The sequence below is a fragment of the Canis lupus genome, chromosome 3, assembly GCF_003254725.2.
Source record: "Canis lupus dingo isolate Sandy chromosome 3, ASM325472v2, whole genome shotgun sequence".
In the NCBI taxonomy this organism is placed as follows: domain Eukaryota; kingdom Metazoa; phylum Chordata; class Mammalia; order Carnivora; family Canidae; genus Canis; species Canis lupus.
In genome coordinates this window covers 38,909,660-38,937,388 of record NC_064245.1, presented here as the reverse complement: position 1 = coordinate 38,937,388, position 27,729 = coordinate 38,909,660, and the positions used below count along the sequence as shown (strand labels likewise).

Below are 27,729 nucleotides of genomic sequence, written 5' to 3'. Positions count from 1 at the left end.
GCTCTCCTCAGGCCAGGGCGCCTGCGTGGCTCAGTTGGTGAAGCGTCTGACTCCGGATTTGGGCTCAGGTCGGGCCGTCAGGGTCTGTGCTCCCCGGAGGCTGTTGGAGAGTCTCCCCCCGCCCCTCCCCCTGCTCGCTCACACACTCTCTCTCTCAAATAAATTAATCTATAGCAAAGCAAAAGAACTCTGCTCAGGCCAGCCGGGAGGACAGGGAAGCATTTGGTGACTCCAGAGTGGGGGCAGGTGGGTGAGGAGAAGGTTTTCCCGGCTGCCTCGGTCTCCCCCCGTGTCACAGGCCCAGGCCCACTAGCACTGGTTTCTTCTCCAACCTCCATGCTTTTGGCCCAGAGCCGCCCTGCAGGCAGCTTAGCCCAGGGCACCACCTCTGAGGGCCAAGGGATGGGGGAAGGATGCAGCGGTGTTTCTCTTAAATTTTCACTTGGAAGTCTTTGAACCTTGTAGGGTGGTTCAAAGGGCCCCTTTGAAAAGCTTATGACCGACTCCTTCAGAAAAACAGGACCTTAAAGGAGAATCCTGAGCATGCCACTGTGGGGAGGCACCTCCCAACCTCACGAAGCCATCATGGGTGTGCTGTGTCCACCCCGGGGGGGCATTCAAGGACGATGGGGCTCCTCTGAGACACCAGGTGTTGCCTCTGAGGGGGGCCACAGCCTCACGGCCTCAGAAGCTGGGAGGCTCGTTGGCATCACCTGTCCAAACAGAGAGCCCATGAGGACCCCAGGGTGAACAAGGGGACTGTATCTGGAACCAGTTTTTATGTTCCAAGGTGTATCTTTCCACCAGTTGAAAAATAAAATGTTAGAACAGCAAATCAAACAAAAGCTGCCTTGCCAATACATGGAGAACAGCTTCCCATCTTAGCCCTCCTCGGGCATGAGGCCTTGGGCCACTGAGTGTCCACTGGGAGTACCAAGGCCCTTGCCTCACAGACCCCTTCCCTGGGCCACTGAGAGGGGCCCTGGCAATTTTGTGCCATCGCTTCATACTTTTTCTTTAAAAGTGCTCCCGAGTCCCATAAACTCTGAGCCCCACAAATATTCTTCAGAAAGTAGAGCGATTCAGTTTGGTTTTTATTGTCACAGAAGTCACCACAGAGCCTTGATCAAGTAAATCCAGTCCAGCAACTTCATAAGGGGTAGTGGTGTGGCCCAGGGCCATAGGCAGCCTCAAATGGCCAGCCCATCTCCACAGATATCTAGTCCCTGAAGACCCAAATCCTCCAGTGCCTTGACTCCCCCAAAAGCTGGTGGCTGGGAATGGACACTGGGACCCCTGTTCTGTGTGCCACCCGCATTCCCCTCCCCCCCCCCACCCCCGACTAGAGTCTTCACTCGGCCTACTGCAGGGCCACTGGGCTTTGAGCAGAGCAAGTCTGGCTCTGGGTGCACTGTCCAGAGCTCAGCACCCTTTCCCTGGCACTTGCACCCCCCTGCCCTGCCTGTCCTCTCGCCAGCCCCCAACACCCAGCCCCCACCGTGGTTCCATCTCGAAGGTAAATTTGACAGGTTGCATTTAACCCAGATTTAAATTGCTGCAAAATAAGATATTCAAAATCTGCATGTCACTCAAGTTTGTCTCAAATAAGAGATGCAATCAACTCCTTTATCTTGACAGCAGAGCTGACGTGGCTTTGCAGTGAGTGGCATCTGGAAGCTCTGACTTGATGTGGTGAGAGGGTGCAGTGAACCCTGGGATGGGCAGAGTGTCACCCGGGAGCCGAGCCAACATGCCTCATGGTCAAGGCCCTGCAGGGACCAGCTCCTAACCTCTGCAGGCAGCAGTCTCCATGGACAGTAGCACCTCCTTACTTGTAGTGATGGGGTTCAGGGATGGATGAGGAGGATCACCACAATCGGCACATCATTACAATGAGACTCACGTGGGGAAGTGACCCCGTCTCTGCCCCTGAGGCCCTTCTATGAGAGGGAGATGCCTGAGGACCCGCAACAGGCCTGGTCCCGGTCTTCGTCCGCTGAGCAGGGCAGTGAGAGAGTGCATCCCCTCCACAGGGGCCACAGAGGAACCAGACAAGCATTGCCTCTGGGCCAACCTCACGTGCAATGAGCAAGTCCTGAAGAGGCAAATTTTCTGGGGCACCTGGGTGGCTCAGCGGTTCAGCGTCTGCCTTTGGCTCAGGTCGTGATCCTGGGGTCCTGGGATCAAGTCCCACATCAGGCTCCCCATAGGGAGCCTGCCTCTCCCTCTGCCTGTGTCTCTGCCTCCCTCTCTGTGTCTCTCATGGATAAGTAAATAAAATCTTAAAAAAAAAAAAAAGCAGCAAATTTTCCTCAAGAAGTAGTTCTGTGAAAAGTCCCCTCGAGCCTCAGTGCCTGTTTGTTCGAAGTCACCTTAACTTGCTTCTGCTTCAGGCCTGCATGAAAAAGCTATGGGTGTCCTCCTGCAGGAGTGAGACTTGAATGTGAGCATGGGTGTGTGTGTTGCATTAATTGGAGAGGTGGGAGCCTGACCCCTGGGCCCCAAGGCCACTGCCCTGGGCCAGTTCACAGGAGGGGGAAGCAGCAGCATACACAGGCCCCCAGGGGCTGGTGCCTCCACTCCCTGGAGCCCATCTTGGCAGCCACCCTGCATGCCAAGTGGGCTAGCCCCTGACATCCTGATTCCAGCAACTTCATCCTGAAATCCACCCAAGTATACAGGGCAACATGTTTTTTTTTCTTTTTAAAGACTTATTTATTTATTTGAGAGAGAGAGAGCACCAGCAGGAGGGGCAGAGTGAGAGAGAATCTTAAGAAGACTGCACTGAGGGGATCCCGGGGTGGCTCAGCGGTTTAGCACCTGCCTTCAGCCCAGGGCCTGATCCTGGAGTCCCGGGATCGAGTTCCACGTCAGGCTCCTGGCATGGAGCCTGCTTCTCCCTCCCTCCTCCTGTGTCTCTGTCTCTCTCTCTCTCTCTCTATGTCTATCATAAATAAATAAATAAATAAATAAATAAATAATAAAAAAAAAAAAAAAAAGGAGACTGCACTGAGTGTGGAGCCTGATGTGAGGCTCAATCTCATGACTCTGAGATCATGACCTGAGCTGAAATCAACTGATTGAGCCACCCTGGTAGCCTGACAATTTTTTTTTTGTCTTAAAAAAGAAAAAATCAACTTATTTTTCTTATTCAGAAGGTTACACTTTGAATAAAAGTATAAACAAGGAAAATCACAGTGTACAAATCTACTTCCCTATCCTCAGATAACACCGTTAATATTTTGATTTATTTTCATTGAGTTTTTTAATGTCCATTTTTATGACATGGAAACATAGTAATTATACTGTTACCTAACCCCCATCCCCCCACTTTGTGACTTCAAGAGCTTCCCCTGATAGTAAATATGCTGCTAAACCAGAGTTCAGCACAGGATTCCTTCACATGGGTAAGTCATGACTCAACGAATTAATTGAGTACATTTTTCCAGGTTTTAAAAAAAGAGTTTATTTATCTATTTGACAGAGAGAGCACGAGAGAGCTCAAGCATGGGAGGGGCAGAGAGCAAGAATCTCAAGCAGACTCCCCGCTGAGCAGGGAGCTGGATGTGGAACTCAATCCCAGGACCCTGGGATCATGGCCTGAGCTGAAAGCTGACTTTTCATTGACTGAGCCACCCAGGTGCCCCCATTTTTTCAGTTTTAACAAGTGTCTCCTGTACATTCTTGAGATAAATTCCTAGAAATTAAATTACTGGGGCAAAAATACAACCATTTAAGAATTTTGGTTCCTGGAAATGTAAAGGATAAAATGTGAGTGAAACAGGTAACTTCACCACTATCTGATTCCAGAACGCTTTCTTCACCCTCAAAATCAGCCTCCACCCAGCAGCAGATGCTACCCATTCCCCTCTGGCCCAGCCCCTGGCAACCACTACTGGGCTTTCCATCTCTTGGAGTTGCCTCTTCTAGAGATTTCCTGTACATGGAGTGGTACAATATGTGGCCCTTTGTGACTGGCTTTTCTCACCTAGCACAAGGTTTTCTGGTCCCTCGATGTTGAAATATGAATCAGTATTTCTTTCCTACTTACTGCCAGTCTTGTTTGTGGATCTGCTCTGTGTTGTTTATCCACTCATCACTTGATGGGCATTAAAATAGTTTCCACTTTGGGGGGATTGCAAAATAATACTGCTGTGAACATTCGTGTACAAGTTTTTGGGACCTATGTATTCGTTTCTCTTGTATACCTAGAGGCAGAATTGATGGGTCAGGTGGTAATTCTATGTTTAATTTTTTAAGGAACTGCCAAACTGTTTTCCAAAGTGGCCAAAGAGTTTGGGTTCTCATTTTTGGTTTTATTTTTATTGTAACTCTGTATGGTTGTCAGGTTCCTTTTACTTTTTTTCTTGATTATTTATGTTGCATTTTCCTGGACTGGCAAGAGGGGATGGAGACAGGACACGGTCTGCACAGTCTACCCAGTTTTGCGGATCAATTGATCCCTCTTCTATTGTCAGAGTAAAGGGCACTTATTTGATAAATGACGCCTCTTTCTTCTGCCATATTTCAGTATGGTGTAATCTCTCTTGGACCGGACCCTTACTTGTAGCTGTTTTCTTCTCTCTCTGCCTCTTAGGTGTGCTGTAGGCATGAGCAATGGATGTTTTGGTTTTCTCTCCTTGCTCTTCTGTACAATTTTTAGGAACATGAGTGGAGAGAATCTAATTTCAACAGCTGCCATCATCCTTTGGGGTAGCCAAAAGCATATTTTTGGATAGCGGAAAATGCCATAGGGAAAAAAGCAGGCAGAGATGATGGAGCAAACCAGGATTCTGTACAGACAGGAGGTAGTTATGAATTAAATTTTGTCCCTTAAAAAGATATGTATTGAAATCCTAACTCCCAGTGCCCATGAATATGACTTTATTTAGAAATAGGGTTTGGTAGATGTAGTCAAGTTAAGATCAGGTCATATTGAATTAGGGGGGCTCTAATCCAACGTGACTGGTGTCCTTATAAGAAGAGAAGAAGAGGGTGCCTGGGTGGCTCAGGGGTTGAGCGTCTGCCTTTGGCACACGTCATGATCCCGGGGTTCTGGGATTGAGTCCCACATTGAGCTCCCTGCAGGGAGCCTCCTTCTCCCTCTGCCTATGTCTCTGCCTCACTCTCTATGTCTCATGAATAAATAAATAAATTCTTTTAAAAAAAGAAGAGAAGACACACAGACATATAGGGGTTACTCTAGGTGACAATGGAGGCAGAGATTAGGAGGACCCATCTACAAGCCAAGGGACATCAAGGATTTTCAGAAACCCCCAAAAGCTAAGGGAAAGTGTAGAACAGATCCTTCCCTTGAGCCAAGGCCTGGTTTGACCTCTTGATTTTGGACTTCTGTCTCCAGAACTTTGAGAGCATCCATTTCTTTCACAGAACGACACAGTTTTAAACCACCCAGTTCATGGTTCTAGCAGCCCTGGAAAACTAATATAGATGTCAAGGAAGGCCACTCTAAGGGCTTATCCCAGGGAAGAGCTTTCCCAGCTTAGGGCAAAGCAAGTGCAAAAATTATGAGATGGGAGTATGCCCAGCAGGTTCAAGAAGCAGCAAGGAATATGAGGTGATATATAACTAACCTTACTGTGGCCATCGTTTCTCGATATATACCTGAATCAAAAACTTCATGTTGTACACTGTGAATCTGCACAATGTTGTATGTTAATGACCTCACAGTAAAGCCGGGGGAGGGGTGCAGCAAGGCGCAGAGAGTCTGGAGGCAGTCAGCACGCGGGACAGCAGACTGGGGGACTCACGTGGCGGTCAGAGGCACCTCAAGGACTTCACGTCTGATTCTGTAAGGGGTAGAAGGCCGTTTTCAGCCCGGAATGGTACAATCAGATTGTCATGATGGAAACTGTCTAGCTCTTCTTTTTGAGAGAGAGAGCATGAACAGGAGGGGCAGAGGGAAAGGGAGAGAGAATCTGAGGCAGACCCCATGCTAAGCATGGAGCCTAATGTGGGGCTCGATCCCACCACACTGAGATAAGGACCTGAGCCCAAACCAAGAGTTGGACACTCTACTGACTGAGCCACCCAGCTGCCCCTCTATCTAGCTTTTTTATGGAGAACAGCATGATGAGACAAGAGTGGGAACAAGATGACCCATGGAGGCCATTGCAACTGTCCAGTAAAGATGGTGGCCCTCTGAGCCAGGGTGGGGGCAGGCAGGCAGCAGCACTGCAGGCATAACCAGACTGTCAAGTCAACAATATTGTGCACAGGCAGGATGTTGGGTAAGTGAGAACCAGAGGAGTCAAACCTCATTGCTAGATTTCCACCTGCGCCACTGACACCCCCGGGGAGATGGAGATACCTGGGGAGGAAGGAGGATGAGAATTTTGTTTTAAACACGTGAAATTTGAGATGCTAATTAGATGTCCAAGTGTATAAACAACTCTGTTTTCTCTCAAAAGGGGATTTAAACACATTCCCTGCATTTCTTAAATGCACACACCTATACTTTGCATAATGCAGATGGGTCATCTCTTGAACATTCAGATGTTCAAAACAGGTCCTCTCTATCCACTTAGCTGTCATGTTAGTCAAAGGCAAGGAGGATGTCGGCGTCACAAACGGCTGCTGGCAGGTGGCATGCTGCTTGGGAAGATAGAATTGAGCTGGTTCATCGGGCCACACACTCCTACAGCTTGTCTGTGCACTTTTCCAAATACCCTCCGCCTTTAACAGCAGGTTTTCTAGCACAACCCAGTTTCCTCCCATGAGGAGGAAATTGGAGAGATGCAAGTATTCCCTGGAGAGTTTCCATTATCACCAGCAAGAAAGCAAGTGGTGGCAAATGATGTTTTGTGCTCTCCACAGTGAATGATCTGTGCCACTCGTTTAGAAAGAACTACTCTTTTTATCTAGGGGGAGTACGATGGTTAGTTAGAGAGAGAGAGAGAGAAACCAGGGTAGTCAAGCATATTTGCATTTTGGTTAGACTGAAAGTCCCCGGCAACTGCTTCTTAAGTGGTGTTTGAGGCATTAAAGCTGCTAGGTATGTTTTTGCTATTGAACGAGGCTCTGCTTATAGAGAATTCTTCATATGGAGCCCACATGCACCAAAACAGGTGCTAAGAGAGTGGAAGATGCAGGAGAGAGAGAGAGCATGAGTGTCCTTGCAGAGGTCAGAGGCCAGGATCCAGCGCTCTGGGAAAGGCTGACCATGACCCACCAGGAAGGACTCATGGCCACGTCCAAAGAGAATTCAGAAAGGTGTGCAAGAAGGCCAGGGCTTGTGGCAAGTTCCTAATCAATGATTGCAACTTCCTCTTTGAAGTAGGAAGGGAGCAAGAGAATCAAGGGCTTCAGAAAACCAAAGACTCTAAAAATCTACCACCATAGAAGATGGTAGACAGAGCCGACTTGGGGATATACCAGGATTGCCAGGCATGTGGCACCCCCCACTGAGGAAATGCCTGACTGAGATTTCTGTCTGGTCGTGCCCCACAGCAACAGCACGTAAACAAAAGAGGCAGGACACTGGTCCATGTAGGCCAGGTGTTTCCAGATAAGTATAAAAAGATAAAGGGATAAGGGAGTTCCAAATGTTGGAGGGGAGACTACAAGATTGGTTGAGGAACTAGTTAGTGTAGGCTGTTATAATCATCTAAATGCCCATATTTTAGTAAGTTAACACTAAACACTAGGTCTCACAGCCCAGTGTGGGGCCAGGTCAGTGGGGTACTCACAGCCCCCAGCCCGAGCACAGAGAAAGAACAGCAAGTACTGTGCTAGAGCAATTTTCGATGGGTCAGACAAAAGTGGCAGCAGCATGACCTCTTCTAGCTGCAAGGGATGCTGGGAAATTGTAGATGTACAATTAAAAAAAACAGCATTGAGAAGACATGGCACTTGACTTTTATAGCATAAATGAATTCACATTTAAGAATTCTTCAGATTTTAATATACTTTGATGACATATTTTATGATAGTAGACATCAATCGACAAAATGTAAGGCTACACCCTGCAACCAGTGCTGTTGCTAAAAATGATTCTTAGAAATGACTCCCTCTCATTCTTGCTGTTGCCCTGTGGAGCACACAGATGTACAAACATGTGTGTGACAGATGGAGAGGCTGAGGCTCAGAGCAGTTGGGACTCACACACCCAGTGGGGTTTCAGGGCTCGACTGAGATGGGCATGGAAGAGAGACTCCATCTCGTGGATGGAGTAGGCAGCAGAGGGTGGGCAGAGAGAAATGTGCCCGCAGGCTGGGGTTGGGTGCCCCCCATGAGAAGAAGCGACATTCCTTCCCCTCTTCCAGGACAGGCAGCAGGGCCTAAGCCAGTAACAGTGGACCTGTCACAAATGTTACAAAGCCCAGACAACGCCATGAAGAAGATGGCCCATGAATATCACTATGCTGGACATATATTACCCTGCTATATTAAAAAAATGTTGTTTTTATTTCAGGAAAAATCCTCACAAACCCGATTTTTAAAAAAGTATGCATAATAAGACAGCAGCAAAACCAAAACTATGACTCAATTGTCTTTTCTTTTTTTTTTTTTAAGATTTTTAAAATTTATTTATCTATTCATGATAGAGAGAGAGACACACAAACAGAGGGAGAAGCAGGCTCCATGCCGGGAGCCTGATGCAGGACTTGATCCGAGCACTCTGGATCGCACCCTGGGCCAAAGGCAGGCACCAAACCGCTGAGCCACCCAGGGATCCCCCTCAAATGTCTTTTCAACTCATCTACTGGTTCTTCTAGAGGCTCCATATTCCCATAGTAAACCAAAGTGGAGTAGCTTTGTGGGCATTTAATCAGACATTTATATTTTCTTTAGGTAAATAGTGTTCTGATCTCATAAGTAGATGTGGACATGGAAAAAATATCTGTGTTTTAAAGATTAATGAGTGTGTCACTGCTCACATTTATATTCAAATGGACAAGAACAGTTATTCCAGGGGCAATACTTTTTACACTAGTTTAATAATGGCACTGAGAGTAACCATTAATAGTGAAAAGGAGACCGTAAGCCATTAATGGTTTTATGACTTCTGTGTGTTACAGCCAAGGATACTTGTAAATTTGTGTATGTGTGTATAGCTCATTAAATGTTCTACTGAATTATAATATTCACCTAATATTATGTGGCCCTTGTTTATACTCAGGTTTTAAAGTATAATCTCAGAGATAAATCAGGTCAGCTAAATTAACTCACAGGGAGGGTGTCTGAATTCTATTATATAAAGTTTCTTCTTCTCAAAGGATATAATTCTCTGCATTCTTCCGAATGGAATTTTAATTTCCTTTCTCAATTAAAAAACAAAAGAACATTTTTGGCTTTGTTTGTAATTTATGTTTAAAAAAGTGTCCTTACAAATCAGCAAAACAAAAGAAAAAAATGCTACAGTTACAACCACATTCTTAATTCATCTAAATATCATTAATGTTTCAAAATAGTTTTATTTTACTTATTTATTTTTCAAAATAGTTTTAATAACTGGATTCTAATCACAAAGGACAGACATAAACAAACATTAAAATTTTTTACACATGGGCACCTGGTTCAGTTTGTTAAGCATCCAATTCTTGATTTCGGCTCAGGTCATGATCTCAGGGTTGTAAGATCGAGCCTCTGTGACTGAGCTTGCACTGAGCATAGAGCCTACTTAATATTCTTTTCCTTTCCCTCTGTGCCCCCATTCCCACCCTCTCTCTCTCTCTCTCTCTCACTTGCCCTCAAAAAAAAAAAAAAACAACTTTTACATGAAGCATGTATTTGTACTATTTGTCAAGAAGAAATCTGAAGAAATACTGATTATATTTGTTTGTTACTTCATATTTTAATTTTAAATGAGGAATATGCTCTGTTATTCAAAATCCAAAAGATATGTATCTAAAAGGTATATAATGGAATGCTCCTATGGCATTATTTATAATACCTAAAACCAGAGACAATCCAAATGTCAAACAATAGTACATAAATAATTGCAGTGTGATATATTCATGCAGTGGAATATCGTACAGCAATAAAAATGAACAACTATTTACTCACGCAGCAATGTGGATTTCTGCAAGCACGGTGCAGAGGGAAAGAAGCCAGGCATAAAATTATCTGGATGATTTGGTATGCTTCCATTTCTGTCAAGTTCCAAACAAGGCAAAACTAATCCATGGTGTTAGAAGTATGATAGTGGTTACCTTTGGGGAGGAGAAACAGGATAGTTTGGGGGAAAAAGCATCACTTCTAGGGTGCTAGCTATGTTCCATTTCCTGACCTGGGTGGTGGTTATCTGGCTATGTTGTTAAAAGAAGAAGGGCTACTCCATGAATGAAAATGTGAGCGCTGCATTTATATGTTTTGATGAATGGGAAAGGGAAAGGGGAAAAAATCATGGATTTCTTGTGTTAGAAAAAGAGACGTTCATGTGGTTTTGCCAATTAAGGATTGCAGCTTGTACTGCAGATCAGGCAGGAGTCCTCGTCGACACACATGGTCATGCAAAGCCTGTCTCCTTCTGTAGCTGGGAAGGAGTTTTCACTTAGGTCTGGTGACCCTAACCGGGGTTGTTCACACTCTTGGTCGTTTATCAGCTTCACTAGTAGGCTGCTCAAAGTTTACTTATGAGCTTATTTATCAAAGTCATTTATCAGCTTTGGCTGGTTAGAACAGGATTCGGATTTGATAAGTGCCAGGAAAGTGTTGCAATGATTGTAAAATTGTTCTTCCACAGCACTTTCTTGTGGCCCTGTCTTAGGGATGAAAGGTTGAATGCAAAAGATAAGACAATTACCAAGCTTTCAGATCTGGGTTTCAGATCAGCTTTGAGTGCTGCATCAAGTAGATTTTTTTGTTTTTTATTTATTTATTTTATATTTAATGAAGTGTAATGCATACCCAGGACAAATCTCTGTTATTAGTATGCAGTTCTCTGAAAAACAATTTTTTAAAGATTTTATTTATTTATTCATGAGACACAGAGAGAGAGAGAGAGAGAGAGGCAGAGACATAGGCAGAGGGAGAAGCAGGCTTCCTGTAGGGAGCCCGGTGTAGGGCTCAGCTGCTCAACTGCTGAGCCACCCAGGCATCCTTACAGTTCTCTAAGATTTGACAAACATGTAGTTGTGTAACCAGTGCTACCATTACACATATGATTAAGATACTTAATCATAAGTATCTTAAGTATACTTAAGATTCCTTCACCCCTAAATATCACTCCATTCCTAATTCCCAGTTTTTTGGCAACCCATGATTTGTCTTATTTCCCTTCAATTTTGCCTGTTTTAGAATGGCATATGCCTTTTGAATCTGGCTTCTTTCATACAGCATAAGGCATCTGAGATTCATCCCCAATAGTTGAGTTGTATTCCATTATGTCACTGTACTGCAATGTGGTTATCAACCCACCCTGGTCAATGGACAATTAGGATATTTCCAGTGTTTGGTGATTATGAATAAAGTAGCTTTAATCATTTGCATACAGATTTTTGTATAAAGATAAACTTTTATTTCATTTGGGTAATACCTAGGAGTAAGATTATTGGCTGATTTAGTAAGTAAGTGATAAACTCTTTCCAAAAGGGTCTGCACCATTTTCTTTGCCATTAGCAATATATGAGAGTAACTGTTGCTCTGGATCCTCACTGTTGTTATTGTTCAATTCTTCAAATTTTAGCTATTCTAATAGGTGTGTAGTAGTATCTCATTGTGGTTTTTATTTTTTCCAATGATAATGTTGAGCATCCTTCCTATTTCTTTGCATTAATCCAAGTATCTGTCTGCTATCAGAATTCTTCCACCTTAAAAACTTCCTATAATATTTCTTACATTGTAGATCTGCTAGTAATGAACTCCCTCAGTTTTTGTTTGTCTAAAAAAGTCTATTTCTCCTCAATTTAAGCAAGATATTTTCAATGGGTATAGCATTCAGCGGTGAGAGTTCTCTTCTTTCCAGACTTTAAAAAGTTTCCATTGCCCCTTGGCTTGCATAGTTTCTGATGAGAATCTACTGTAATTCTTACCCATCTTCCTCTTAATCTTTTGTATTTTTTCCTTTTGGCCTCCAAGATTCTCTCTCTCTTTCTCTCATTTGCTCTTTTTGTATTTGACTATTTGAATATAATGTGTTTAGGTAAATGATTATGAAGTAGGGCAGTATTTCTCTTGCTTAGTATTCACTAAGCTTCTTGCATCTCTGGTTTATTTCTCTTATTCTCTGTAAAAATCTCAGTCATGATCTCTTCAAATATTTTTTCTATCCTTTTCTTACTCTCTTCTCCTTCTGAGATTCATATGACACAATATTAGACTATTCGATACTGTCTCACATCTTTTGGATTCGCCTCTTTTTTTTCTTATTTGTATCTTGGTTTGGATAATTTATATTGACCTCTCTTCCAGTTGACTGATCCTTTCCTCTGTGGTGTCAAGTTTTAATGACCCACTCAGGCATTTATCATTTGTTTTGACCAAGTTTGCTTTATTTTTTTAAAATTTTTATTTATTTATGATAGTCACAGAGAGAGAGAGAGAGAGAGAGAGAGAGGCAGAGACATAGGCAGAGGGAGAAGCAGGCTCCATGCACTGGGAGCCTGATGTGGGATTCAATCCTGGGTCTCCAGGATCATGCCCTGGGCCAAAGGCAGGTGCCAAACCGCTGCGCCACCCAGGGATCCCCCAAGTTTGCTTTATTCTGGCATTCCATTTGATGCTTCCTTATAGTATTTATTTATTTGCTGAAATTCCTCATCTTTTCACGTGTATTGTCAAATCTTCCATTAATCTTTAACATATTAATTGTAGTCATTTAAAATTTCCTATCTGTACTTCTGACGTTGAGTCATATCTGAATATGTTTCTGTTCATTGCTCTGTCTCTTGAAAAGAGTTTGTTCTTTTTGTATGCCTTGTAATTTCTTGTTGAAAGCCAGATATGGGGCAGCCTGTGTGGCTCAGCAGTTTAGCACCACCTGCAGTCCAGGGCCTGATCCTGGAGACCTGGGATCGAGCCCTGCATCGGGCTCCCAGCATGGAGCCTACTTCTCCCTTTGCCTGTGTCTCTGCTTCTCTGTGTGTGTGTGTCTCATGAATAAATAAATAAAATCTTAAAAAAAGAAAGAAAGCCAGATATGGCATGTTGCTCAGTAAAGGCTAAGTAAGTGGTATTTTGCATTGAAATGGGAAAGGGAACATCTTCTGCTAGGCTTTTAGGGTGGGAAGTTTAGTCAATATAAGCAGTAGTTGAGTTGGATTTGGGTTATCTTTTGCTATGGTTACTCTCAGTGCACCACTGGCTTCAAAATCCAATCCAAAATATCTTGTGCATAGATTGGAGCTATGCTGACAGAGTTTTTCTCATGCTCCTGTTCTATTCTCAGCTTTACGTTTTTCCTATGGTTCCATGCCTCAGAGAGAGATGGCATATGGAAGAGGCTAAGGACACAGAGTGGCATGAAGAATTGGGGTCGTTATCACACTCTAATAATGGGTGGAGCTAGAGTGTATTACGCTAAGCAAAATAAGTGAGAGAAAGACGGATACTATAGAATTTCATTCACATGTAAAATTTAAGAAACGAAACAGATGAAATAGGGAATAGCAAGAGAGAGAGAGGAGAGAGAGAGAGAGAAGCAAACCTTAAGAGACACTTAATAGAGAAACTAAGGGTGGCTTGAGGGGAGGTGGGTGGAAGATGGGCTAAATGGGTGATGGGGATTAATGAGTACACTTATTGTGATGAGCACTGAGTATTGTATGTAAATGGTGAATCATTACATTGTACTCCTGAAACCAGTATTATGGGACATGTAGATTAGAATTTAAATACAAATTTGTTAACTAGAATTTAAATACAAATTTGGGGAAAAAATTAAATGATAAATAATAAAAATCAACATGAATCCAATGACATTTAAATATCACACTACTCACCCCAAAAGAGTTCAATGCAAAATAGATGTTGCCTGATACTTTACATGCAGTTTGTGTCTTCATCATTTATTTTCAGGCAGATATTTTCTTTTAAGACCAATGCTTTAACTATTCCTTGTAAAGACATTTAATTCATTGTTATTGCATATTTATTTACATTATAATTTATGACTGATCATAAGTAATCGGCTATTATCTTTCTAAAATTTTAGGTTAGAGAAATTATTAATGCAAAATACTCTTAAGTTTTAAAATATCATTATGTCTCATACTGATTTTTTTTAAAGATTTATGTATTTATTTGAGAGAGAGAGTGTGTGAGGTGAGCAGGGGGCAGGCAGCAGAGGGAGAGGGGAATCAGACACCCCACTGAGCACAGGCCTGATGAGGGGCTCAATTCTATGACCCTGAGATCACTGCCCAGGCCAAAAAACAAGAGTTGGATGCTCAACTGACTGATCCGTCCAGGCACCCCTCATACTGTTTTTAAGTAGTTTGCCCTCCTGAGTGTTGTGTGGATTAAAAGAAAAAAAAACAAAAAACACTTCTATTTCCTAAGTTGAAGAGATCTATGTAGCTCATGATTGTACAAGATATTAAAACCTTAAGGGTTAATCCACATCATCATTGAGAATTGTTATAGAGGTCAGTTGTACCACCCTTACATTTGCAGATTATTTTGCCCAGCTGTTCAGCCAAGACTAAGCCACTCAAAGAAACCAGACTCTAACTTCATGTCCATATCTAATTAATACTGATACTTTTTTAAAATTTTTATTTATTTATGATAGTCACACAGAGAGAGAGAGAGAGAGAGAGGCAGAGACATAGGCAGAGGGAGAAGCAGGCTCCATGCACCGGGAGCCCAACACAGGATTCGATCCCAGGTCTCCAGGATTGCGCCCCCGGCCAAAGGCAGGTGTCAAACCGCTGCGCCACCCAGGGATCCCTGATACTTTTTTTCAACCTGTGTAACAGTTGATCTTCTAGGCATATGGAAAGGGAATCCAGTACTTAACTTTAGCAGGGTTGCTAAAGTATTGACAATTAACCAGTGCCCTATAAATATTTTTATTTTGGCAATGGCCCACAAGGTTAACTTCTAGAGAATTTAGCTTGACACAATGAAATAACTCAAAACAACTAGACTATATAATTTTGAGAGAAAATATATAAATTAAGAAGATAATACTTATTCATATCACTTGCAAAATGTCTGTCTACTAAAATTGCTACCGACTATAAGGTACATACCTTTTAGAAAACACAATTGGTCACACATTGTTCTTTTCAGGCATATTCATATAAAAATAGAAAATGAACATTTGTAGCAAATGTCACCCACGTAGGTATGACTGTAAATCAAGAATCAAACAACATGTACCCTTGATTCTAATCATTATTATAACTTAATAATCTGTATATTATATCATGAGTTGTAATCCCCCATCCACTACTAGAATATGCCCTGTATGGTGATTCTAACTCATGACCCTGAGATCAACAGTCAGATGCTCTGAGTCAGATGCTCAGATCATGAGCCAGGCAGGTGCCGTATATGGCGATTCTCAAAGGAAAAATGTGCACATCGATAGGTTCTCCAAACCTCCCAAGAGAGGTATTTTTCTTTACATGTTCAAGTCTTTCGTCCTATCCGTGTGGACAAATACTGGTACAACTACATTCACTGCAATTTTCTTTCTTGTAACTTCTTTAGCAAAAGTATATGCAAATTTAATGCATCTTCCTTTACTGACGCTATACAAAGATTGGCCAGAATTGCCTTTGAAACCAGTATGTCCTCTAGTAACAATAGATCCTCTTTGGTGTTGAATCATAGCCTTTCTGGCAGCTTTCCAAGTCAGCACAGAACCATCAGGTTAGTATGTGCCAAGATATCTTATCTTCAGCTTTTGTTCTTACTAAAAGGCTATCCCTATTAATTCCAGCTGCATTTACTAAGAGATAAAGTCGACCTAAATTTTTCTCCATCTCTTCAAATGTATTTTGAGCCTTATGTCTTTTGGCAGCATCATAGCTAAATGCCAAATGATCTCCACCACAGTCACCAGCACCAGTGGCTTTGGCCACTTGCAGACTTCTGAGGATGATGGCCAATCAGTAGCCCTTCTGGGCCATTAATTGGGTCACTGCCCTGCACTGTGGGAGCCCCCTCAAACAGAGCACACTGCCCATCTTAGATCTCAGAGCCACAAAATCAGGAGAAAGAGAGCTAGCAGATCTTTTCCAGATTCCTTCAGCTTTTAAGCCATCATGGCTGAAATGGAAAAAAAAAAAAACAAAAAAAAAGGCCAAACTGCCACAAAGAAGTAGTACCACTGTACTGTTCCTGCTCCTACTGCCCCAGTTTAAAGTTTTTGAGAGTTCCAAAAAAATAAATAAATAAAAAATAAAGTTTTTGAGAGTCCCACTGGTACCTCTACTTTTCCTGCAAATCATAGTGAGTAGGGGCAATAAGATTTTGATTAAATGAGAATATTTTACCAAGTTCCTTTATGACTGTCCCAGTACCTTTAACACTAAGGAGGAGTAGGGATAGTATCCCCCAGGTGGGACAAAATATTGTCTAACAATTTGTGTAGATATTGCAGTTCTTGCAGTGGTGTTTCTGCCTGAGAAGTCTTTATCACCCAGAAAATTTATAAGTGATCTTGATCACAGGTTCATAACCTTATGACTTGGATGAATGAACAAAGCCCTTCTTTAAATATTTAAAACTCCCCTGGGACATGGTTCAGACCCATATGTATCCCACCTTCACAGTTCTGGTTTTTTTCTGGGTTATGGTGGTACAGATTAAGCATAAGTCCTTCATATCTCTAGCTCCCATGGAGAAATTTCCCCATAAACTCTTATTTGTGGTGGAAACAGAGTGACTACATTTTGGCTAACATTTACCTCATTTTAAGGGTGCAACCAAATGGCCATCTTAACTGCATTAGGAATCATTAAAATTAACAGAACAATTTGGTTTTAGCGAATGTTTCTTTTTTTCTGAACCTGAGGCTGAATACCCCATGTCTGAAACAAATTTTATGTATAAATATATTCATTTTCTTATATTTGTCTCATCATAAATCAGTCCTATCAGCAAGGACAAAAGGGCCACTTATTTTAATGATCTACCAATGTATTACTTTCATCTTCTTTATCATTACTCTTTTGTGGCTATTAGTTCCATCACTTGGTCTGACCCAGCTTTGGGTGGAAGATTATGCTCTTATACAGTTTTATATAGTCTCTGCCTAACCTTAATGGTATCGACCTTGATCATTTAAGAAGAACATTTGTTCCACATTCTCTAGGGAAACATCAACTCGATCTTTCTCTTGGACACTCAGTTTTACAGTTGCTCTTATAGAGTCACGAGGCTCTCCTTCATCAAGTGGTGGAAGCAAGACTGTGGGGTTGAGATGATTACAGTGACAAATGGTCATGCAAGAGTCCAGCAATAGTAGTCGTTAATTTCATCCTGAGCCATGCTTGATGTTGCTAGCTACTAGTTAGGATTGAACAGCATGTGGAACCTATGCAATTTGTGGTGTGGCAAGGGTAACATCCACAGAAGCATCTACCAGTTTTACAACCACGATCATGGCACATAACAGGGAGGAAGACACTACTCGTTGAATCTAGAGAAGTACTTGAATAGGAAGTGGTGTTTCCCATGTTGTTGAGCCAAAGCCTCTACCATTGGTACCCTCCTGCCACCCTCCCCGCGCACCCCCCCCCTTTTTTTTTTGCTTCTGCACAAGGAAATGTACTGAAAGGACATAAGATGATTTTTTAAAAGAGTTTATTTATTTATTGTTGAGAGACACAGAGAGAGAGGCAGAGACATAGGCAGAGGGAGAAGCAGGCTCCCCGTGGGGAGCCCGATAGGGGACTCAATCCCAACACCCCAGGATCATGCCCTGAGCTGAAGGCAGACGCTCAACCGCTGAACTACCCAGGTGCCCCAAGATGATTTTTGTTTTGTATTCCAGTAGACTTGGAATTAGAATCACCTATAATTTAGATTTCAAAGAGACAAGTCAGTTGCAGCTTCTCAAGTCAATTCTGGTTACCTGTTTTTGATAAGTTTTTGAAGGTATGATAGTTGCCTATCATACCTCTTAAATTACGCAAATCCTGTCAATTCCCATGTAGTTGTTAAGTTTGGGTATTGCTGGATCCATTTAATCCAATGTGGGGGTAGAGTGTCTTCTTAGGTAGAGAGCTCACCTCCTAAATACTGAACTACCTCTGACAAAATTGTAACTTTTCCTTCAGGCTTTACCATATTAAGCCCCTTGCTCTTCCAAGAGATAGGTTGAATCCTTGTTTTCCAGGAGAGATAAATATGAAGTAAGATCTTCTATATTTAATGAAATCTTAACCTTTTAGGAGTGTTACCTTTTTTAAATGATTACTTAAAGGCTGGAAGGAATATAAAGTTGCTTGTGTGAACCCCTGAGGCATTACTGACCAAATATGTTATTAGTCATTCCGAATAAAGGAAAACCTATCAACTGTCTTTATTTATAGAAATGCTAATGAACGTGAGGCCACTATCATGAACTATTTACCAGTAAGTGGAACTAGAAAGAGAAGAACATTAACATTACACACTTCTGGAAACCTAGGAATAACTCCATGAATGGCTCTTAAGTCTTGCACAAATTAATATCACTTTCCCCTAGGTTTGTAAGAAGAGCATGCTTAACTTGCACAAGGAATGTTTTGTTGTTGCTCTGAGGATCTATGACTGGTTTATTCCTTGAATAACTTCTGATTTCAAAGGATATTAAAATAGCTTCAGCAATGACTGAGAAGGACTACCCATATCCTTATGAGGTCTGTTCCCATCATATTCCTTCCATCAATAGAGCTTTTGTTCATAAATTGTCATGTGCCAGTTGGATTAAGGAAGCTCAAATTCCAAGAGTCAGGGCACCTGGGTGGCTCAGTGGTTGAGCGTCTGCCTTTGGCTCAGGTTGATATCCCGGGGTCTTGGGATTGAGTCCTGCATCAGGCTCCCCGCAGGGAGCCTGCTTCTCCCTCTGCTTACACCTCTGTCTCTCTCTGTCTCATGAATAAATAAAATCTAAAAAAAGAATAAAGTTCCAAGAGTCATTGTCTAGGCCAGTTTAAGAAAGTCAAGTGCAGAAATAATACGCTGTGAAATTGTGTTTCTAGTGGTTCTTTATTTTCTGAGAACAATCTTTCCGGTGAGCACTTAATCTGACGGCCACATTTATGTGAAGTGCTTCTGCCAGGTGGCCGGCAGGCATGGCAGCCCGAGGAGTGATCAGTGCTGTTCTGTTGGGGCTGATACGGTAGTCAAAGGCTCAATGGGTGTAGAAAAGGAAGCAGGCTTGGAATACCTTCTGTAAAACAATTTCCCGGAGTGACTGGTTGTTTTATTGCAGTGGGGCTCAGGATAGAAAGAGTAGCTCTTGTGTCAACCAGGAATTGGCCTCCTTGTCTCTTTCTGTTCACAGATGTGGTGGGCAGGGTCCTCATAATGCCCTCATGCCCCAGGAGTCCTGTCACTGGTTATTCAATCAAGCATTAATCTAGGTGCCGCCAAGGAGGGATTTTGTAGTTGTAATTAAATTTCTACATCAGGCGACATTAGGATTCAGAGATTCTCTCTCTGTGCACAACTCACCTAATTATGAGTCCTTAAAAGCAGAGGATTTTTCTTCTAAAAAGGGAAGTCAGAGAAATTCCAGGAATGAGAAGGAATCCCAGGTGCCATTGTTGGTGGGCAAGAGAGGCCACATGTGAAGAAACGTGGCAGCCCCTGGCCCCCAGCCTGGCCAACAACCAGAGAGGAAACCAGGAGCTCAGTTCTCACCACAGAACTGAATTCTGTCGGCTTCCCGAATAAGCTCCGAAGTGGATGCTTCCCCTGAGCCTTCAGCTAAAAACCCAACCTGGCCATCCCCTTGTTTTCAGCCTTGGGAGACCCTGGGCAGAGAGCCCAGCTGAGCCCACTGCCTTCTGACTGACAGAGCTGTAGAATAATAAATGGGTGTTGTTGTAAGCCGTTAAGTTTGTTAGGCATCAAAAGGAAATTAATGCAATAATTTCTCTTTTTCCGAAAGAGGAAAGAGGGAGCATAGCTGAGCACTTTTATGGCCTTTGGAATTAAGTCCCTGGAGCTCTTTTGGCTACAATTAACATTTTGCTTTCGAGACAAGTCTGGTGTGGAAGCATAAACCAGGTATTTGACCCGCCTCCACGAGGATGTGCCACAGTCAGGAAAAATCCCACATGACTCACTCCGAGATAAACAAAAACAAACAAACAAACAAACAGCAGGGTCTTCACATCTTACTCTAGTCCTCTCAAATAAAATATCAAGCGTTTCCCACAAAACCATTGGATGCTTATGAATATGACAACCAATGAGAAACGTGAGCAAATTACTGGCTTCTCACTAGGAACACACTATTGGATATGTGACAGCCTTGGCAATATTGCAAGAATTGTGTGTATGTGTGTGGTTGTTGTTCTTTTAAACATTTATGCTTTAAATAAATGAGTAAATGCTTCTGAAGTCTGACTCCCTTGTTCTTTGCCCATCAACTTGGTCTTTTCTTTCCCAAACACTTTTGCCCCTGAGTCTTCCCTTGATACTGGACACATTTTTTTTTTTCAAAGTCTCTGCTGTTGGCACTATCTCTCTCTATCTTTTCTCCATTTTAGACTTTATTCTAGGTTAACTGAGAACCAGAATTCTCACATGTCTTATCCCTGGGGTTCAGGTTTGGTGTTGAGATCATTAAATTGGAGGGCCATGGATTTCTTTCCTTTTCTGTATTCTTCATCCCTAAGTGTTCTCTGATAACATCCTGCTCTATTTTGCAGGTCCTCTAAGATTGCAATGTGCCCAATTTCTTCGTATTGATTTAGGAACTTGGGGACTCAATGTATGATGACTTATTCAGACAGAGCCCTTTGGTGGTTTGCTTCCCTGTCTATATCTTACTCTTTGTAAGTAACTTTAGTGAAATGTAATTCATATACCAGACAATCTGTCCATTTAAAGCGCACAATTAAATGTGTGTTAGAATATTCCCAGAGTAGTGCATCCATCATCACCACAATCCATTTTCATATATTTCCATTGTCCCAAAAGAAACTGTACCCCTTAACCATTATCCCCCTCAGCCTTCAGCAACCACTAACCTACCTTCCACCTATAAAGATTTGTGTATTCTGGACACTTCATATAAATAAAATCATACCATGTGGACCAATCCAATGTGGATGATCTAGCTATGGCCCTTTGTGACTGGCTTCTTTCACTTGGCATAACGTTGTTAAGGTTCATCCATGTTGTAGCACATATTACTACTTCATTTATTCTTCTTGCCAAAAAATATTCCCCTGCATATACCACATTTCATTGGTTCATTCAACAATTGGCAGACATTTAAGTTGTTTTCACTTTTTGGCTATTGTGGATGCTGCTGCTATGAATATCAGTTTACAAGTATTTGTGTAGACATATATTTTTATTGCTCTTGAGTATACACCTAGGAGTGGAATTACTGGATCATATGGTACTTAAGGAATTGCCAGACTGTTCTCCAAAGTGGCTGTACTATCTTATATTCTTACCAGTAGTGTGTGAAGTTATGAAATTGGAAATTGTGAATCTTACAACTCCGTTCTTTTTTCAATAATTTTTGGCTATTTTAGGTCTCATGAATTTCCTTAAGAAAATCAGGGCACCTGGGTGACTCAGTGGTTGAGCCTCTGCCTCTGGCTCAGGTTCTGATCCCAGTATCCTGGGATCGAGTCCCTCATCAGGCTCCTCTTGGGAAGCTTGCTTCTCCCTCTGCCTATATCTCTGCCTCTCTCTCTCCCTGTGTCTCTCATAAAAAAATTAATAAAATCTAAAAAAAAATTTAGAATCAGCTTGTCAATTTCTGAAAATAAGTCCGCTGAGTTTTTGCTAGGGATTGCATAGATTCTACAAATCAATCCAGGGAATATTGTCATATTAATATTAAGTCATTCAATCCACAAACATGAGAAGTCTTTCCATTTTTCTAGGTCTTCTTTCATTTCTTTCAACAATGTTTTATAGTTTCCAGAGTGCAAGTTATGCATTTTTTAGTTGAATGGATTCTTAATTATTTTTTATTACTTTAGATGCTCTCTGTGAGAAGTATTTGTTTTTCTCAATTATTTATTCAATCTCTTTTCTTCATATATGCATATTTAGATTTTTTTTTTTTTCTTGAGTCAGTTTTAGTAGTCTGGGTCTTTCTAGGAATTTTTTCCATTTCATCTAAGTTATCTAAGTTGTTGGCACACAAGTTTTTCACAGTATTCCCTCATGACTATTTTTTATTTCTGTACAAGATTATTTTTTATTTCTGTGTTTCTGATTTCATTTTTGATTTTAGTAATTCTATTCTCTTTTATTCTGGGACAATCTAGCTAAAGGTTGGTCAATTTTGTTGATCTTTTCAAAGAACTCACTTTTGGTAGTATTGATTTTCTCTACAGTTTTTCTGTTCTCTATTTTATCAAATTCCTCTCCAATTCTTATTCTTTCCTTCCTTCTGCTTGCTTTGGGTTATTTTGCTCTTCTTTTCTAGTGTCTTCAGGTGGAAAGTTAGGATTATTGATTTGAGATTTTTTTTTCTTTTCTAACATAGATGTTTATAATTTTAAATTTCTCTCTAAGCACTGATTCAGTTGCACCTTATAAGTAAGTATATGCCTGATTTTCTTTTAGTTTATGCAGCTTGAATTTTATTTATTTATTATTGTAGTGTAGTATACATAATATTTGTCTTTTAATCATGTTAAGTGTTATACCTGACTCTTGCATAAATGTTTCAGTTAATCTATATCTTACTTCTCCAATATTTTATGAATGAGTTGAAATTTGGATCCAATCTATTTTAACCAAGATAACTTCATGTATACCCCTGAGCAGTTTCCTATTTCTTTAGCATTCTTTAGGCTTTCTAAATACCAAAGGCATATAATCCTTAGGATTATATCTTGCCTTTTCTAACTGTGATTTTCATTCCAAAGTCATGAAGATTAGGTTAATCAATTGGTGAAAGCAAGGCCTAGAGTACAGATATCTAATAGATCTCTAAATTGTTGGGGTGCCTGGGTGGCTCAGTTGGTTAAATGTCTGCCTTTATCTCAGGTCATGATCTCAGGGTCCTGGATTGAGTCAGCTTTGGGCTTCCTGCTCAGTGGGGAGCCAGCTTCTCCCTCCCTCTCTGCTTGCTCATTCTCTCTCTTTCTCTCTTTCTAGCATGCGTGTGCACTTTCTCTTAAGTAAATAAGTAAAATCTTAAAAAAATAAATTATTTGGTAACTGTTTTTCCTATCCTCAGTGGGATTTGGGAACTCATTTGTTATAGCTATCAATTATACTCTCATCCAAGGTTTAAATACTACTGCATAAATGCTGCTAGCCAGGTGCAATAAGGACTTAAAGGGAAACTGAGTCATGATTTCATGTGACAGCATGTATGGCTGCCAGGAGAAGAGGATAAGATTTCTCAGAGTTTGAGTCATATTGGAGAGCTCCCCTTCACCTATCTACAGAATAAGGGATTTGGTATGGCATAAGCATATCTTCCTCACAAAAGGTTTTGGGGGAATAGGAGGCAAAGAAGTGAAGTGTGGAGAAATTGAGGGTAACAGAAATCTCCATGATTTTGGAGAGCTCCGGAAGTATGTGGGGGATCAGAGATGTTCCTGATCAACTTTCTCCTTAATCCTGCTAAAGGACCTTACAAAAAGTCCAATATCGATCATTTCAGCATTTATAAATGTTTGAATACCTTAAAAAATGGCTGTTGAATATTTGGAATCTCATCCTGTTATTTCCAGTGCTCCTCATGGATATGAAATCTTACAAAATCAAAAATCCCTCATAGCGATCATTATATCACTAATTATCCTTGGCAAAAGACTTCCACTTTGCCAAGTAAATGAAAGAATTAGTATTATCATGAGTATACATGTAAGAATTCAGAGACCACATTCATTTGGGGAATATAAATAATAGTGAAAGGGAATAGAGGGGAAGGGAGAAGAAATGGGTAGGAAATATCAGAAAGGGAGACAGAACATGGAAGACTCCTAACTCTGGGAAACGAACTAGGGGTGGTGGAAGGGGAGGAGGGCGAGGGTGGGGGTGACTGGGTGGCGGGCACTGAGGGGGACACTTGACGGGATGAGCACTGGGTGTTATTCTGTATGTTGGCAAATTGAACACCAATAAAAAATAAACTTATTATTAAAAAAAAATAATTCAGAGACCGCCCCCAGGAGGAAGTGCTATTTATTTTCAGTTCCTAGTACCAGTGTTTAACAAAGAAACACACAGAAGGAATTCCTTTTCTAGTCAGAAAACAGGATGTTTAAATGTTGAAGTGTATAACATGGTGCTTTCTCAACTGAATGGTCAATTTAAGTTCAGCATTTTGGTAACCACCAGACCCTTAATGGGTGTGGAGTAAGGCACAGCCCAACCACAAACTTTCTGCAGAATTTTTAGAACAACACTCAGAGAGACAAACCACAGACAACTGCCATAAGTGTAGCAAATGACACAGACTTTCTGAGTCAAAAGGAGTTCAGTATTCTGGCCAGCACTCGTTTTTATGAGTTGATGTGTATTTGAATGAGAAGATACAATCGATAATTAGAATCACAAGATTTAGATCTATGAAGACTCTGCAGATAGAGTTTGGCCTGGATGTTCAGAAGCTCAATTAACATCTTGTTCTCAGGCCTGGTGATGAACACTTCTTCCAGCAGATAGTTAGCATTACAAAATAATGTCATACCATGTGTCATGTGATGAATATTCCAATGCTGACCAGGATTCCAATGATGACTAAGAAAGAAAGATGTTACTGCTGTTGAGTGACTCACCATCAGAAGCAGCAGATTCCCTAACTATGGGCACACTCCCTACATTGGGCTGTCTGCTGCTCCAGAGGAGCAGAATCTACAATGCAATCTTGGTAGAACCTTCAGGATTGTTAAAGAATTCCTCAGTGACTGAGAAAATAGAATCTTGGATTTGTCTACTTCCAAAACAATAGTAAACTCACCCATGGAGATAGCCACTGAGTGGCTCCTTGAAGGAAAATGTTAGTTTTGTTTTGTTTTGTTTGTTTTCTCTAAAAAATCAGTTCATCGTGATTATACTATACTCAAGAATTAAAGGTTGTACCATGGACCTGGTGGCATAAGTCCATAAGTCGGTCCATACAAAGCTTAAAACACAGATCCCTCTTGTCATTGGTCAGGAAAAAGTCCTGGACCTGGAGAGGTCCACTTATAATCTCACACTTTAGGATTCTAGATATTTATCAACGTTAGCTGGTTTGAATCATTTGGGGTTGAAATACAGCTTTCCATTTTGACACATTTGAGGCAAATCCTACTATAAAAGCATAGTTTTAACTTGAGTGTCCTCTAAGAGATGACTCTTTGATCTGAGGACTGCTTTATTTCAAAAAAAGTTATTTTATTTTATTTTTTAAAAGATTTTATTTATTTATTCATGAGAGACAGAGAGAGAGAGAGGCAGAGACACAGGCAGAGGGAGAAGCAGGCTCCATGAAGGGAGCCCAATGTGGGACTCGATTCCGGGACTCCAGGATCACACCCTGGGCCAAACGCAGGTGCCAAACCGCTGAACCACCCAGGGATCCCCAATAAATGTTTTTTTAAAGGTCAAATGAAGATCAAATAAAATCTTTTTAAAAGTCTCTTTATTGTTTATTAATTGTACAGAAACACTCTCACTAAAAATTATTAAAAACCAAATTGTTTTGTTGTTTGTAGCGGGACTGATAACGACTGAATAAGCATCATTACTTTCTAAAGTCTTTGTTCAATACTTTGTGATGCATAGGTTTCTCAACTGGAATGACTTTGCCTGTCACCACCGCAGGGACATTTGGCAATGTCTGGACACATTTTGATTGTCACCACTGGGAGAAGGGGCATGCTATTGGCATCTTGTGGGGAGAGGCCAGGGATGGTGCTAACTAACCTGTGTCAGTCCCCCACATCCATGAATTATTTGAATTAATTAAATTATCTGGTTCTTTCACAGGCACTCTTGGCTGCCTAACAGCTACTCTTCTTTGTTGACTGAGCCAGATTTCCTTTCAGTTTCCTATCTTTCATTATGTCGCAGACTGAACCAGTTCTGACCCAATGGGCAGCCACCATTACTCTCTGAAGGTCAAGATGGTTAAATATGGGAACAGATACACACGGAGTTGCCCAACAGGATCCTGCTCATCCTTGCTTGCCTCTGCCCCACATTCATTTCTTCCTGCCTGCTGGCAAATAGCAGCCCCAGACCACCTCCAGATGTTTGGCTGAAAGTCCACACAAGTAAGAGCTTCCTGTAGACTTCTCCCCTTGGAGATGTTGATGATGGGATGTGTTTGACTTCTCAGGATGCCTTGTTGGTCAGCCCTGATTCTCCAACTTCCCCTCTCAGACCTTCACTTATCTGGCTCCTCCAATAGCCAGTTAAGGTCTGGTTCCCATAATAGATCGTCATCCCAGTAGTTCTCCTTCTGACAAAGCCTAAAGGTTGAATAGGAATATTCCTCAGTCTTGCACTGGACAGTGTTCTCTGTCCTTGGTGTTACGATATTTCCATCTTTTATTGCACTTCAGAGAGAGTCTGGTCTAATCCAGGAAGGACCATCACTCTGATTTGGGCAGGTTCTAAAATAGAAAGGCATCATTCATAACCTCACATATCCATTTGGGCACATTCATAGAAAAGGTGACTTTTTGAGAAATCTGATTTTACTTTCAATTTTTGGAGAGAAAGTAGGCTATGTCATATATTTCTGAGAAGTGGATCTAGGAAGTTTTGCTCACTCCCCCCCCCCCCGCCCCCCCTGCTCACTCTAAATGTCCCCATGGGGTTTTTGCAATGATTTACTGGCATTGCATCAGAGCATAAACATATTTAATCAAGATCTGATCTCAAGGACAATTATTTTTTCCATCAAATCCTAAGCATAAGAGTCCAACCACACCTGAAAATCTTTTTGTTTAGATTTCTGGTCAGTTTCCTCTTTTTGAAAAAAAATGAGAAGAACCTTTTTCTGCAGTGTGTTAGGATTTACTCATTTACTCGTCCTTCTGGCTTATCCTTTTGACAGCCAGCACAAAGTTTCCAAGGAAGTAAGCTTCATGTTTAAACTATGTTTATGTTGAACTTTATCTGTCTAAAAATCAGGCATAAGGATCTGATTCTAAAATAATTATTTGTAGTAGAAAATTTTATATAGAAAAATTTATATATTTACATACTTAAATTTGATAAAAATTTATATTTAAATTTACCTAGAAAATTTTAAGGTAGTACATAAGTCACTATAGTTCCCTCAACCCAGAAATACCACTGACACCGTCCTGAGCACTTTGATCTCATCTCTGGAGATTGTATATATTCATAGTTTACAAAATTAGGGCCAAATTATATATACTGAGGAGGTTAGTGAACTTCAAGAATAAAATACTCCCCTGATGCAGACTGGGGAGTAATGCAATATTTGAAGACATGAGAGAAATAAAACTATGCTGGTGTTAGGGTTGTTTAGAAAATAATTCTGAGACAGTAGCAGAAGCATTATATCATTGTCTTTTCTAAAGTCTTGGTTTTGATGATGGACACAATAATGCTGTGGAATAAACAATTTCAAAGTTTCAGTGGCTTGTAGCAAAAGCATTCACTCTTGGGATCCCTGGGTGGTGCAGCGGTTTGGTGCCTGCCTTTGGC

The 27,729-nt window shown here is 41.4% G+C and overlaps 1 long non-coding RNA gene and 1 pseudogene across 1 annotated transcript; both read right to left on the bottom strand.

Annotated features, from left to right (window-relative positions):
- Positions 1-3,494: 3,494 nt before the first annotated feature.
- Positions 3,495-6,332, bottom strand: LOC112654033 (uncharacterized). The gene is made up of 3 exons (XR_003132662.3): positions 6,278-6,332; positions 5,626-5,810; positions 3,495-4,793 (listed from the first exon to the last, which is right to left on the bottom strand). It is a non-coding gene; the product is annotated as an uncharacterized LOC112654033 (long non-coding RNA).
- Positions 6,333-15,328: 8,996 nt separating this feature from the next.
- Positions 15,329-16,100, bottom strand: LOC112653978 (3-oxoacyl-[acyl-carrier-protein] reductase-like; annotated as a pseudogene).
- Between the last annotated feature and the right edge of the window lie 11,629 nt (positions 16,101-27,729).